We start from the raw sequence: 15,129 nt of genomic DNA, 5'->3' as shown, positions 1-15,129 counted from the left end.
ATTCGTGGTATACAACAGAAAATTCGTCTGTTGTGAACCGATGGCGACCTGCTTCGATTTCATTCAGATGAGGGAGATTTTAGTACTGCTACATGAAGATGTATTCAACACTGCTTTATATGCGTAAAAAAATATTTTTAATGTTAGATGAAAAATTTAACAAATAGCTGTAGATCAAAATTATTTAACATCTTAAATTGAGTAGACAGTATTTAGAATATCAGAATCTAGTTCTGGACTATAGAGCAAGGTGGTGTTGTGTTTGCATTAAACACGAAATCTGGAGGTGTTGAGCTCGTATCTGATCCTAGCATTGCAATAAATGTTACTTTTATATAGCCTGAGACGTATTCTGTGGCGGTTACTTAAAAACTGACCACAGTCTGTTCCCTCCTATACTGAAGAAATACATAGACCAACTACTTACTTTGCTGTTTACTTCTCCAACACGCGTTTCAAGTTTTGACCCACATTCAGCTGCCTTAATTTAGCTACACTTCTTCTATAAATTGACTCTTGATGCTACAGTCAACCTATCACTTGGCCCACACTATGGTATATATACTGTTAAAAATGAAAATAAATGTAGGGCAGCATTCGACATACAGTTGACTTACGTGTTTGTTTTGATCGAAACATGCAACCTATTAAAACAAGTATGTGCACGTCAAACGCAAGACGAAAGCTGTAGTGCAGCTGTACTCAGTTTTAACAATATTTATATCAGAGGGTATGGCATGATTTCAATAGTGGAAGGTGAAACACGATTTTAATCCATTTGTTTATTTTGTCTGACATTTTTTGAAAGCTATCTATTATTGGCAACTTACTGAGTTCCTATGGTCCTTAACTCCTAGTAACACTGGGTTAAGTAAGCCAGTCTGACGACGTACCGTTTCAATTAGAGCTGATGACTGTAATTTGCAATATTTACTACGTAGTGTTTGTGCTCTTTATGTTTACCACATTGTAAGCTTATGTAGTTGCATTATTGGTACTGAATGGCTAATAACTCATTAACTGTACATTCTTAGTTATGCATTAACAGCGAAGTATTTTGTTGAGACAGTAGCACGCATTCTCGATTTGTACGTGTGTGTCAATTCTCTGCCAGGCATCAAACGTTGTGCACGCACTGTGCGAGTATTATTTTCCCCACTTCACTTGAGAACAACCACTGGGAAAAAGAATTACATGAATCAGCTATCTCACAAATAGTAGAAAGTAAACTGAGTAGTTAGTGTGAATTCGCCAAAATTCTGTTGTACTCATCATATAGTCTTTGATGTCTGCACAAAAATATTGTTGAGCTAATGGTACTCTATGAAGCTACAAATCAACAATACTATTAATAATCGTAAATTCGTTATTTAAGATCTGCATCTGCTGAGAGAATTTATTTCTGACATACTAATAAGACTGTTTAGCAGAAGAACATATTATTTTTAGCGAGTAAGTTGTTTCTCGAATGGGCAGTCACGTCCTTCATCACCTCGAATGTCCGCACGAACACTCTGTGTAATGCACACATAGGACTGATGGTTGTCGGACATTTGAAAAATACGTTCGGAGTGACACGAGCAGTAAATCTTCCTCGTACGGCTAAAAGCGAAGACTCTACTACTCAACAGATTACACACGGCGAGAATGAATGATAGAGTTGTTCATTCAATCGATTGCGATACACTGAGTGATAAGTGCCACGGACGCATGAACTGTATCCAGTTGCACGAAGTTCGCATTATTTGACTGGCAACAGACACGCAAATCGAACATCATTCAATTGTAAAGTGTATATAATTGACTTTAAACACTGCGTTCCCGTCCGAAGTGTGCAGCAGAAAAATGGAGAAATGTAGACGACGTCAGCTGTTACGTAACAACCTTCCGACCATCTCGTGACTTCTTTGCTGCCCGTTGTTGCAGAAGTACTCCATCTACAATTCTATCTTAAATCGTAAGAGTATTTATGCGCTACTAAATCGCGCAGACGTAATGCTCACACACATGAACTCGCGTGCTGTTCGTAATATATCTTCAATGCAGTCAAACCTCTGGAAAGTGAATCTAATCCGTGTACGAGGATTATACGGAAAGCGTTATACGAAGCAATGTTGAAAGAAATTAGAGATACATACAAAAAGCTATGAAAATTATGTTTATGATAGAGACAAGTACTTTCCTTACACCACTTTACACACAACAGGTTCCACTATTGAGACACCTGTTGCACGTTAGATCTTGTTTTTATATCCCCTCAACAGATGATGTGATAATGAACAGCTGCTCACAGCAGAGACACGTACGTTCCTTACACTACTTTGTGCGTAACTGATCACATTGCTAAGACATTTTTTGCATGGTAGATCTAGTTTTTATATCTCATCAGATAATGTGGTAACGACCAGTCACTTACAGTTTCAAATGGTTCAAATGGCTCTGAGCACTATGCGACTTAACATCGGAGGTCATCAGTCCCCTAGAACTTATAAATACTTAAACCTAACTAACCTAAGGACATCACACACATCCATGCCCGAGGCAGGATTCGAACCAGCGACCGTAGCGGTAGAGCGGTTCCAGACTGAAGCGCCCAGAACCGCTCGGCCACACCGGCCGGCCACTCACAGTTTCATTTCTAGAATCTGCAGTCTAATTATGTCATTGTGAACATCTTTCCTCTCGTTTTCAAATTTGCTGATTTCATCTTTATTTTATAAAAATGGAAAAAGAAAATTTATATTACTTATAACATTTGATCCCAATTTATACATTTCACATACATACTTTAAAGTAAATCTCGTACATTATGAACTACTTCATAGTTAACAAGCTACCAGCTAATTCATTATTATTTATTTTCAGAGGCTTTTAGAACATTTGTGCATTCGTCTACAGTGTCAAGCAACTGCTTTATGACATCTGGTGGTCCGCAGTATTTCTATTTGCGAATTTGTTTGAGAATTTCAGTTACCATAACCAGACTATATGATATGAAAGTGTCTGATTTCCATAGATTATAATTATGCATGCATCTGAGAATTATCGAATTTATTTACTTTTCCCGTGAATATGATCTCTAAATAGTAAGTACCTACATACATCCCCCACAAGACATGTGGGCATGCTGAAAAGCAATGCCCCCAAATTTTTTATTTCGTTCTCAGGAATGGCTGAGGTATTACATTTCAGGCATAATACTCGGTCGACTTTAGAACTTCGATGACACAAGTTGGTACAGCTAAAAGGCTCCGTATTGTAGCGAGTCACATGGCGGTGTATAACGTGTAGATGGATGAGAAACAGCGAAAATCCCTCAGAAGACTGAAAGCACGAATTCGAATGCGAGACCACACACGAGTGCTGCAACCAACCGACGCCTTGGGTTCTGTCATCGACCATCTTCCATAGGGTCCCTACTTGGCCCCTCCGATTTTCATCTGTTTCCAAAACTTAAAGAACATCTTCGGGCAACGGCCTTGCTGTAGTGGATACACCGGGTCCCGTGCGATCACCGAAGTTAAGCACTGTCGGGCATGGTCGGTACTTGGATGGGTGACCATCCACGTCGCCATGCGCTGTTGCCATTTATCGGGGTGCACTCAGCCTCGTGATGCCAATTGAGGAGCTATTCGACGGAATAGTAGCGGCTTCGGTCAAGAATACCATCATAACGACCGGGAGAGCGGTGTGCTGACCCCACGCCCCTCCTATCCGCATCCTCCACTGAGGATGACACGGCGGTCGGATGGTCCCGGTAGGCCACTCGTGGCCTGAAGACGGAGTGCTTTAGAGAACATCTTAGAGAACCGCACTTTGACGGTGGTGAAGCGGCGCAAACGACGATGAAGCTGTAGGTCAATCAACACAGTCAGACATTCTACAGTGACGGCATCAACAAACTGGTCTCTCGCTTGCAGAAATATGTTCGCCGCCAGGGAGACTATGTTGAGAAATAAATATGTAGACACGAAGAATAAAGGTGTAGAATGTGAATAAAACATGTTTAATTTTAAAAGCTTTAAGAGTTTTTACATAAAAAATCCGGACGCATTAATTTTCGACAGGACCTCTTAGTTACATGATTTTTACATGCTACATTCACTTCTCAACAATGCTTCGAAACATGTCAGTAAATAAACAGTTATAAATGTGACTAATGAAGTAATACTAATGTGTCTATAGATAAACGCTTTTAACCACTTACTGCAGAAATTGTCAACAAATGAACACCGTTACATTACACGGTAATGAAGTTTACTGTCATCGAACGATGCTAATTAAACTTATAAATATATTCTTACTACTGACTCCTGATACTATCACATCGTAGACGTTACGTTTCGTTCGTTTAATCGTTATTGCAGCTTTGAATTCTTTATGGACCTGTAACGATCAGTAAATGTTTCCTCGCTACTCTTGCGTCATACTTTCAGGACGTTTCTCGGTCTCTTTTGACGTCAGCCCACTTCAGTCTTCATCGTGTACGTTCTCCTCTCCCACATACATAGTCATACCTGACTGTTAGCCTCGTCTCCTTACACTTTAGTTCTTTGGCTGTATGTGATTGCTGCAGTCGTGCTTCTCACATTGAAATATCGAAGCACCGTCCCAATCGTTTAAACCTTTATAACCACCCGCACGCATTGGATACTCGGTTACAGTAAGCAAAATTATTTTTCACGTACTGCAGATAATTATTTTTAGCAAAAAGTGGTGTGTCATTATGACTTTCCCGTTATGAATGTCATTAGGATGTTTTAAAGGAAAAGTAACTCATGCTTGTAGAAGATTCATTTTTTAAATAAAAAGCGTCTGGGTTGAAAACACCTACACTGTACCAGGCAAAAGACCATTTTTCTACTTAATAACAAACACACGGCTGTGTCAAAAAACTTGTCACTTGGCTACAGGTTACAACCAGTTACGAGAGTCGTATATTCCTACGTAAAACAATATATTTTGCTTGATGAATAAGAAAAGTGACAGACGCATCTTTGTGTTACTACAATTCGTCAACGACCTCACTTTTTGGATTACACGTTGTACACATTGACTGAATGTGATGATAAGGGTTCTAAATACTAAGATTTTGGTATGTCTGGAAACTAATTCGCAATGTTGGGAATATACCGCATACCCTGTACACGTGGAAAACTCTATATTGGAATGACGGACGGTCCGTCAATAACAGTATAATCGAACATAAACGGTACTGCAGTTTGGAACAGGTAAAGAAATTGGCCTTGGCTGTGGCTGTGTGTGCGAGCGACCACATGATAAAATTCACACGTAGGTTCTCGCTTTAGCTAAGAATTATCACGCCAGTTTGTTTGCGAAATTTATTGAAAATCATAAAATGACGATAGTTTTAACAAGAAAGAAGGAAATAGTCATTATAAACGTATCCTGGATTTCCATGCTGCAGTGAACAACCGTTCCATGTTACAAGGGGAGATCCACAATGGTAATGACGAGGAAAAGCTCCTCAAACGTTGGCGCGCTAAATACACTCTAAGATAAAAAGGAATGGAACTATAGGAATGGAACGGAAATCGGTAGATGTGATTTACATATATTTTTGTTCTTGTTGTTGTGGTCTTCAGTCCAGTGACTGGTTTGAGGCAGCTCTCCATTCTACTCTATCCTGTGCAAGCTTCTTCATCTCCCAGTACCTACTGCAACCAACATCCTTCTGAATCTGCTCTTGGTCTCCCTCTACGGTTTTTACCCTCCACACTGCCCTCCAGTACTAAATTGGTGATCCCTCAGAACATGTCCTACCAACCGATACCTTCTTCTAGTGAAGTTGCGCCACAAATTTCTCTTCTCCCCAATTCTATTCAATACCTCCTCATTAGTTATGTGATCTACCCATTTGATCTTCAGCATTCATCTGTAGCACCACATTTCGAAAGCTTGTATTCTCTTCTTGTCCAAACTATTTATCGTCCATGTTTCACTTCCATACATGGCTACATTCCATACAAATACTTTCAAAAACGGCTTCCTGGCACTTAAATCTATACTCGATGTTAACAAATTTCTCTTCTTAAGAAACGCTTTCCTTGCCATTGCCAGTCTACATTTTATATCCCCTCTACTTCAACCATCATCAGTTGTTTTGTTCCCCAAATAGCAAAACTCCTTTACTACTTTAAGTGTCTCATTTCCTAATCTAATTCCCTCAGCATCACCAGACCTAATTTGACCACATTCCATTATCCTCGTTTTGCTTTTGTTGATGTTCATCTTATATCCTCCTTTCAAGACACTGTCCATTCCGTTCAACTGCTCTTCCAAGTCCTTTGCTGTCTCTGACAGAATTACAATGTCATCGGCGAACCTCAAAGTTTTTATTTCTTCTCCATGGATTTTAATTCCTACTTTAAATTTTTCTTTTGTTTCTTTACTGCTTGCTCAGGATACCGATTGAATAACAACGGAGATAGGCTACAACTCTTCCTCACTCCATTCCCAACCACTGCTTCCGTTTCATGCCCCTCGACTCTTACAACTGCCATCTGGTTTCTGTACAAATTGTAAATAGCCTTTGGCTCCCTATATTTTACCCCTGCCACACTCAGAATTTGAAAGAGAGTATTCCAGTCAACATTATCAAAAACTTCCTCTAAGTCTACAAATGCTAGAAACGTAGGTTTGCCTTTCCTTAATCTGTCTTCTAAGATAAGTTTTAGGGACAGTATTGCCTCACGTGTTCCGGTATTTCTATGGAATCCCCACTGATCTTCCCGAGGTCAGCTTCTGCCAGTTTTTCCATTCGTCTGTAAAGAATTCGCGTTAGTATTTTGCAGCCGTGACTTATTAAACTGACAGTTCGGTAATTTTCACATCTGTCAGCAACTGCTTTCTTTGGGATTGGAATTATTATATTCTTCTTGAAGTATGAGGGTATTTCGCCTGTTTCATACATCTTGCCACCAGATGGTAGAGTTTTGTCAGGGCTGGCTCTCCCAAGGCTGTCAGTAGTTCTAATGGAATGTTGTCTACTCCCGGGGCCTTGTTTCGACTTAGGTCTTTCAGTTCTCTGCAAACTCTTCACGCAGTATCTTATCTCCCATTCCATCTTCATCTACATCCTCTTCCTTTTCCATTATATTTCCCTCAAGTACATCGCCCTTGTATAGACCCTCTATTACTCCTTTCCCTTCTTTGCTTAGAACAGGGTCTCCATCTGAGCTCTTGATATTCATACAACATATACAGACAAGCAAATGATTACAGTTTCAGAAGCCGGGCGGAGTGACCGAGCGGTTCTAGGCGCTCCAGTCTGGAACTGCGCGACCGCTACGGTAGCAGGTTCGAATCCTGCCTCGGGAATGGATATGTGTGATGTTCTTAGGTTAGTTATGTTTAAGTAGTTCTAAGTTCTAGGGGACTGATGACCTCAGATGTTAAGTCCCATAGCGCTCAGAGCCATATTTGAACAAAAAATGTTCAAATGTCTCTGAGCACTATGCAACTTAACTTCTGAGATCATCAGTCCTCTAGAACTTAGAACTACTTAAACCTAACTAATCTAAGGACATCACACACATCCGTGCCCGAGGCAGGATTTGAACCCGCGACCTTAGCGGTCGCGCGGTTCCAGACTGTATCGCCTGCCACATCGGCCGGCCCATTTTTGAACAGTTTCAGAAAATTGGGTGATTTGTTCGAGAGAAAGAGCTTCACGATCTGAGCAAGTCAATAACTCGTTGGTTCACTTCTGGCCCTTATGCAAGCAGTTACTCGGCTTGGCATTGATGGACAGAGCTATTGGACGTCCTCTGGAGCTTGTTAGAGGGCTCTGCTCGTAATTCTCCAAACGTTTTGAATCGGGGAGTGATCCGACCACCTTCCTGGCCAGAGGAGGGTTTGGCAAGCACGAAGACAAACAGTAGAAACTCTCCCCCTGTGCGGGTGGGTATTATATTGCTGGAACGTAAGCCCAGAACTGCTTGCCATGAAGGGCAATAAAAAGGCGTGTAGAATATCTTCGCTGTACCGCAGTATCGCTATGCTGTAAGGATGTCGCGGATGACAACCGAAAAGGTCCTGTTATGAAAAGAAATGGCACCCCAGACCATGACTCTTGTTGGTCTTACCTTATGGCGGGCGACAGTCAAGTTGGTATCCCACTGCTGTCCGGGATCTCTCCAGACATGTCTTCGTCCTGGAATATCATTGACTGGAATATAATTGTCTTCACTGATCAATCCCGCTTCGAAATGAGCCCCGATTACCAGCGAAGATGTGTATGGAGATGCCTCGGAGATCGGTGTGATAACCAGTCTGACTGTCGCTATCCATTCGGCCCTACAACCGGGAGTGGTGGTCTGGAGTGTCATTTTTTCATAGCACGATCTCTTTGGTTTTCATTAGCGGCCTCCTCACAGTACAGCAGTACTACGACGATATTCTACACCCTACTTGGCAATCCAACCTGGGCCTACATTTTAGCAAGACAGTTGTTACTGCTTATCTTCGCGCTTACTGGGCAACGGCCTTGCCGCAGTGGATATACCGGTTCCAGTGGGATCACCGAAGTTAAGCGCTGTCGGGCGTGGTCGGCACTTGGATGGGTAACCATCCAGGCCGCCGTGCGTTGTTGCCATTTTTCGGGGTGCACTCAGCCTCGTGATGCCAATTGAGGTGCTACTCGACCGAATACTAGCGGCTTCGGTCAAGAATACCATCTTACGACCGGGAGAGCGGTGTGCTGATCCCACGCCCCTCCTATCCGCATCCTCCACCGAGGATGACACGGCGGTCGGATGGTCCCGGTAGGCCACTCGTGGCCTGAAGATGGAGTTCTTCGTGCTTACTAAACCCTAACTTGGCCAGCAAGGTCGCCGGATCTTCCCCCGCTTTAGAACGTCTAAAGCATTATGTGCAGGGCCCTTCCACCATCTCAGAATTTTGACGATCTAACGCGCCAGTTGGACAAAATTTGGCACTATATCCCTCAGGGTCACATCCAATAACCTTCTCAATCAATGACAAGCCGATAACCGCTTGCATAGGGGCCAGAGGGGGACCAACGTGTTATTGACTTGCTCAATTTGTGAATCTCTTCCTCTTGAATAAATCGTCCCGTTTTTCTGAAATTGTAATCATTTGTCAGCCTGTAGATGTACCGGGTGATCAAAAAGTCAGTATAAATTTGAAAACTGAATAAATCACGGTGTAATGTAGGTAGAGAGGTACAAATTGACACACATGCTTAGAATGACATGGGGTTTTATTAGAACCAAAAAATACAAAAGTTCAAAAAATGTCCGACAGATGGCGCTTCATCTGATCAGAATAGCAATAATTAGCATAACACAGTAAGACAAAGCAAAGATGATGTTCTTTACAGGAAATGCTCAATATGTCCACCATCATTTCTCAACAATAGCTGTATTCGAGGAATAATATTGTGAACAGCACTGTAAAGCATGTCCGGAGTTATGGTGAGGCATTGGCGTCGGATGTTGTCTTTCAGCATCCCTAGAGATGTCGGTCGATCACGATACACTTGCGACTTCCGGTAACCCCAAAGCCAATAATCGCACGGACTGAGGGCTGGGGACCTGGGAGGCCAGGCACGACGAAAATGGCGGCTGAGCACACGATCATCACCAAACGTCGCGCATCTGTCGGACATTTTGTGAACTTTGTTTTCTTGGTTCTAATAAAACCCCACGTCATTCCAAGCATGTGTGTCAATTTTTACCTCTCTATCTACATTATTCCGTAGTTCATTAAGTTTTCAAATTTATACAGACTTTTTGATCATCCGGTACATTACTTCTACCAGTTTTCATCCCAAACGGATAATTCCTTCATGGCGCATCTGCTACCAGCATTCATTAAACAAACTTTGACCGAGAACAATGCAAAAAATGTACGTGTATCTGTTTACAAGCAAGTTAACCATAGCTAAGAGTATTTTTCCCGTTTCGTAAGAGTAAACAGCCTCCGCATAGGAAACGAGAAGGTTGTCCAATGATCCTATTCTCGGAAAGGTATGTCCTTTAGAGATGAAGAAAGATTAGGGAAGCAGAGCATATTCTCGGAATGGGGAAGTGTAAGGGAGGAAATCGACCGTCTCCTTTTTCCAACATAGCACACCGACATTCGCCATAAAAATATTAGTCAAATGACGAGAAACCCAACCCCCATCCGGTCATGCTGATTTAAGTTCTGTTCTTTTTCATGAAAGACCTCCGTAACGAAAGTGGTTCAAATGGCTCTGAGCACTATGGGACTTAGCTTGTGAGGTCATCAGTCCCCTAAAACTTAGAACTACTTAAACCTAACTAACCTAAGGACATCACACACATCCATGCCGGAGGCAGGATTCGAACCTGCGATCGTAGCGGTCGCGCGGTTCCAGACTGTAGCGCCTAGAACCGCACGGCCACTCCGGCCGGCGTAACGTAATGGTTAACACACAATAGAGAGATGGTATCCATACCGACGATATTCAGAACTTTCTTTGGCCCACAAAACACTAAAATACAGTAACGAAACGACAACAGTGAACCATTATAGCATCTTGCGCTGAAGTATTCATGTCTGCACACATGGACACACACACTTGTGCAAATATTTACGCTGAAAGTCTGCAGATCGAAACAGATCCGCACCTTTGAATACACGTATACATATTGTATACTTCAAACAAGTTTTTAATGTTTAAATAGAAACATCTCTGGCCCACCCTTGTAATCATAATTTGTTATTAATAAAGAAGGGAGTTGAATGTTAATAAAGGAATGTATTGAAATTTTGGAAATTTTGGAAAATTTGGAAACAGTAAAAGTAACGGCAAATCTGATCAAGTAACAGCTATAATTTTATTATAAATGTTGACGAATGCGGGGTATCTTTCAGAAATCAGCGACAATTGATAAGGTTCGTATATCATTGCCACAGTACCATACTCTGTTCGTTCACTGGAATGGAGCGGACATACTGTGACCCTAAGAGGGTCTGCATATTAATTTGCTCCTACTGACATATTTTTATAGCCTTTCAGAGTAAGGCTTATAAGCGTTTCCCGCGTGGACGCACCCCGCGGCAATAATTACGAAAGCGCCCGTCTTAATGAGCCTGGCCGACAAAACTTATATTTATATACGCTGTGCAGGAGTTGTGGTGCCGCGATTGAGCTGCTTTGCTGTGAAGAGTTATTTATGTTTCATTAAGAGGCAGCGCCAGTACCCGAGAGGGCAGACCGCCGTCGTAATAAATACGCACCGGGTTCCGGTTTCACGGCTAATTTCCACATCTCTATTTCCTACCATCCATAAATATCCCTTTGTTTTGGTTGAATGTCATCTACTCAGTACTTAAGGGACTCGGTTGCACCGCGGACCTGTGTTTACTAAGTGACTCGAGTTATTGTAATGTTTCCGATGCCGTACCGAGTATCCCCACCTTCGTTAGGACGGCACTATGGACTATTCATGTAAAATTGACAATTTAAGTGATAACTGGCCTGGTTTATCTCATTTAAGTGGGTCGTTGTCGGCCGAACGCTCACAAAGTAAACGATTCAATCTTATTCGATCTCCCAGTTGCAAATGAGAACTTTGGGGAGGTGTGAAAACTGGGTGCCAGTAGTACGTCTTCTGCCAGAGAGCACAAATGCCTGATAGCGCCGCACAGTAAGAGTCATGTTAGGCTCTGAAATGAAAGCTACGTTCTCCACTTTTTGGGGAACGAAATTATTCGGTGTTTTTAGTTTCGACTGTAGGGAGCCACCTGAAACATTTCTCAGGCTTTCCAAATTTTACACGAAGTCTTCATCTGAAAGCCTCGTAGATACTTTAACTTAGAAAAGTGCAGAGTTAAAAAATAATGAAATCATCATTTATGAGCAATATTTTGCATTGTTCTAAAATAAATATGATCGGTAAGTAAAGAAAAAAATGGTTCAAATGGCTCTGAGCACTATGTGACTTAACATCTGAGGTCATTAGTCCCCTGGAACTTAGAACTACTTAAACCTAACTAACCTACGGACATCACACACATCCATGCCAGAGGCAGGATTCGAACCTGCGACCGTAGCGGTCGCGCGGTTTCAGACTGAAGCGCCAAGAACCACTCGGCCACACCGGCCGGCCGGTAAGTAAAGAGCCGCACTCGGAACTATCATGGGTAGACAATAAATAGAGAGATTTTTAAAAAATTGATAACACGTGAAAATTAGTTAGTTTCTTGACCTCGCAAGATAAAATGTTTTCTTCATAAACACACTGGTCAAAGGGGAAATAGTTATTACAACAGAAAGCTGCTAATACAACTATGTCTTAAACTCTCTGATGAAATTTTGAAGGACTAAATCTGGAAATGCTGTAGCGATGGCTCAGAGTTGTTATCTAGTTCGAAAATCTTGATCTGGGTTTTCCATGCTCTTCCCAAATCATTCTATGTGAGTACTGACAATTTTCCTAACAACAGGTCGTTGGGTCACATTCCCCAATCGCTGCGCGATATTAAGAGTTTAAAGTTAGTATATTCTGCAGTCACATTATTATAATTATAATAATTATTATTATTTTAGTATATTTCATTAATATTGGCTGAAATTAATGACATGCTCCAGTATAGTCAAATATATAAAAACCGATGGGCTAGTTCAGTTTCCATGCTATTTCCGGTACAACACGAAACGTGACTGGAAATTATAATTCTCACAGATTTCTAATCTAATATGGATCATCGTTTGCTAGAAATGTTGCCGATAGTACAATCCAAAGGAAGCGTTTCTCTTCCTAATTCTCCACCGTCATACAACACTTCTTATCCTTAATTTTCTCTAGGAGTTCGATATACCATGAACGTCTTAATGAAATATAAGGCTTTACAAATAACTGCAGTTCAGTCATTGTGTAAAGTCCATCAAGATCCTCTTGCGGGAACCTTTTAAAGACTGAGACCGAAAGGGTGTCGTGGTTATGACACTGTATTCGTTTTCGGTCCAGATCTCCGTCCGGCCATCCACTTTTAAGTATTTCGTTGTTACCTCAAAACCCTTCAATACCGGGACGATTCCTTTGAAAAGAAACAGCAGATTTTTCCACACTATCCAATTCCTTTCTGTAATGACCTCATCATTGACGGGCCGCTAAGCATTCACCTCCCTTTCCTGCAAATGCTGGAAGCATTAACACTAGTTACGAGAAGACCGGAACGAACTAGTGAGTACGCTCAATTCCCAGATATGTTCGACTTCGGACAGGCCAGACGAACCTGCACATTGAAGAACCTGACGAAGAAGGTTTGTACATCCCTCGCAACATGTGTGCGTGCATTGTTATATGTTAACACGACACATCCCAACAAGCCACAGGCAGTGTTCAACTCACACTGCAGTTTGGGACGAATTAAGTTTCTGGACAGTGGAAGCAGAAGAACGCAACGGCAGAAAAGCCGTACAGCCTTCCGCTTTGACAGATAGACGGACGCATGCCAATTACAGCGCTCGAAGGTCAGACCAACACTGTGGACGAAAATGCAATGTCCGTATGGCCGTGCGAAAGAAAGATAATGATGGAGTCACATACTCCTTGCCGGCCGCGGTGGCCGTGCGGTTCTAGGCGCTCCAGTCCGGAGCCGCGCTGCTGCTACGGTCGCAGGTTCGAATCCTGCCTCGGGAATGGGTGTGTGTGATGTCCTTAGATTAGTTAGGTTAAAGTAGTTCTAAGTTTAGGGGACTGATGACCTCAATTGTTAAGTCCCATAGTGCTTAGAGCCATTTGAACCATACTCCTTGACAGAGTCCCGCACCGCTGTACGAGGCAAGGTCCTAGGATGAGGAAGAAAATCTACCATGTTGTTTTTGAAGGAACAATCCTGGCGTTTACCTTAATCTGGATGGCCAGGCAATGATCTGAAATCCCGACTTCCGGAGTGCGAATTTAGTGACTTACCATTGCAACGCCTCTTTCGGTACGGCCACATAGACGAGATAAAGATCACCTCTGACTTCAGTCACGTTTAGTGGCCCAACATCCGCTTGTTGCTGCGTACCACACTCTACTATGCAGTGTCTGGTCAAAAGTATCTGGAGACAACTATGTAAAGCGGAATTGACCACAAGATGTCACGAGAGGGTGACCTGCCGGTATAAAAAGAGGCGAAGAATATTGTGTTGTTAGTAGGGATGATCTGCCGGTATAAAAAGAGGCAAAGAGTATTGTCTTGTCAGTAGGGAAGCAATAGTAGCACAATGGGTTGAGCAGCAGCGATGATGTATGGTTAGTGGGGCGCTCAACTGCGCCGTCACCAGCGCCCGTACAAAGTTCCAATGCTTACACAGTCCAGTTTTTTCACAGTCCAACCTAGCCACTGCCATTAATGATGATGATGATGAAATGGTGAGGACAAAACAAACACCCAGCCACGGGTAGAGAAAATCCCCAACCCGGCCAGGAATCGCACCCGGGACCCCGTGATCCAGAGGCAGCAACGCTGGCCACTAGACCACCAGCCGAGAACACAGTCAGTACCGATCAGTAATTTCGAACGAGGACTAGTTACTGGATGCCACCTGAATAACCAACCCATTAGGGATATATCGGCCGGCCGCTAGAGGCCTAGCGGTTCTAGGCGCTTCAGTCTGGAACCACGCGACCGCTACGTTCGCAGGTTCGAATCCTGCCTCGGGCATGGATGTGTGTGATGTCCTTAGGTTAGTTAGGTTTAAGTAGTTCTAAGTTCTAGGGGACTGATGACCTCAGAAGGCTCAAATGGTTCAAATGGCCCTGAGCACTACGGGACTTAACTTCTAAGGTCATCAGTCCCCTAGAACTTAGAACTACTTAAACCTAACTAGCCTAAGTATATCACGCACATCCATGCCCGAGGCAGGATTCGAACCTGCGACCGTGGCAGTCACGCGGTTCCTAGAACCGCTCGGCCACCATGGCAGGCTGATCTCAGAAGTGAAGTCCCATAGCGCTCAGAGCCATTTGAACCCAGTGCAGGTCCTTCAGCTGTCAGTGAATTTATAGAGCTTATTTCTCTCCGTTTCTGCTGTATATCATTTTATTTTTTATTATTACCTTTTTGAAAGTAAAAAAAAACATATGATAAGCTAACATTATTTTTTATACATCATCACTAAAT

General features: G+C 42.5%; 1 protein-coding gene and 1 pseudogene across 1 annotated transcript in view; both read left to right on the top strand.

Annotated features, from left to right (window-relative positions):
• LOC126299004 (circadian locomoter output cycles protein kaput) overlaps positions 1-15,129 on the top strand; it is a 701,868-nt gene that overhangs the window by 426,203 nt on the left and 260,536 nt on the right. The window lies entirely within an intron of this gene.
• LOC126300059 (5S ribosomal RNA) lies at positions 3,470-3,587 on the top strand (annotated as a pseudogene).

This window comes from Schistocerca gregaria, chromosome X (genome assembly GCF_023897955.1).
Source record: "Schistocerca gregaria isolate iqSchGreg1 chromosome X, iqSchGreg1.2, whole genome shotgun sequence".
Lineage (NCBI taxonomy): Eukaryota > Metazoa > Arthropoda > Insecta > Orthoptera > Acrididae > Schistocerca > Schistocerca gregaria.
This window is presented reverse-complemented; position numbering and strand designations above follow the sequence as displayed.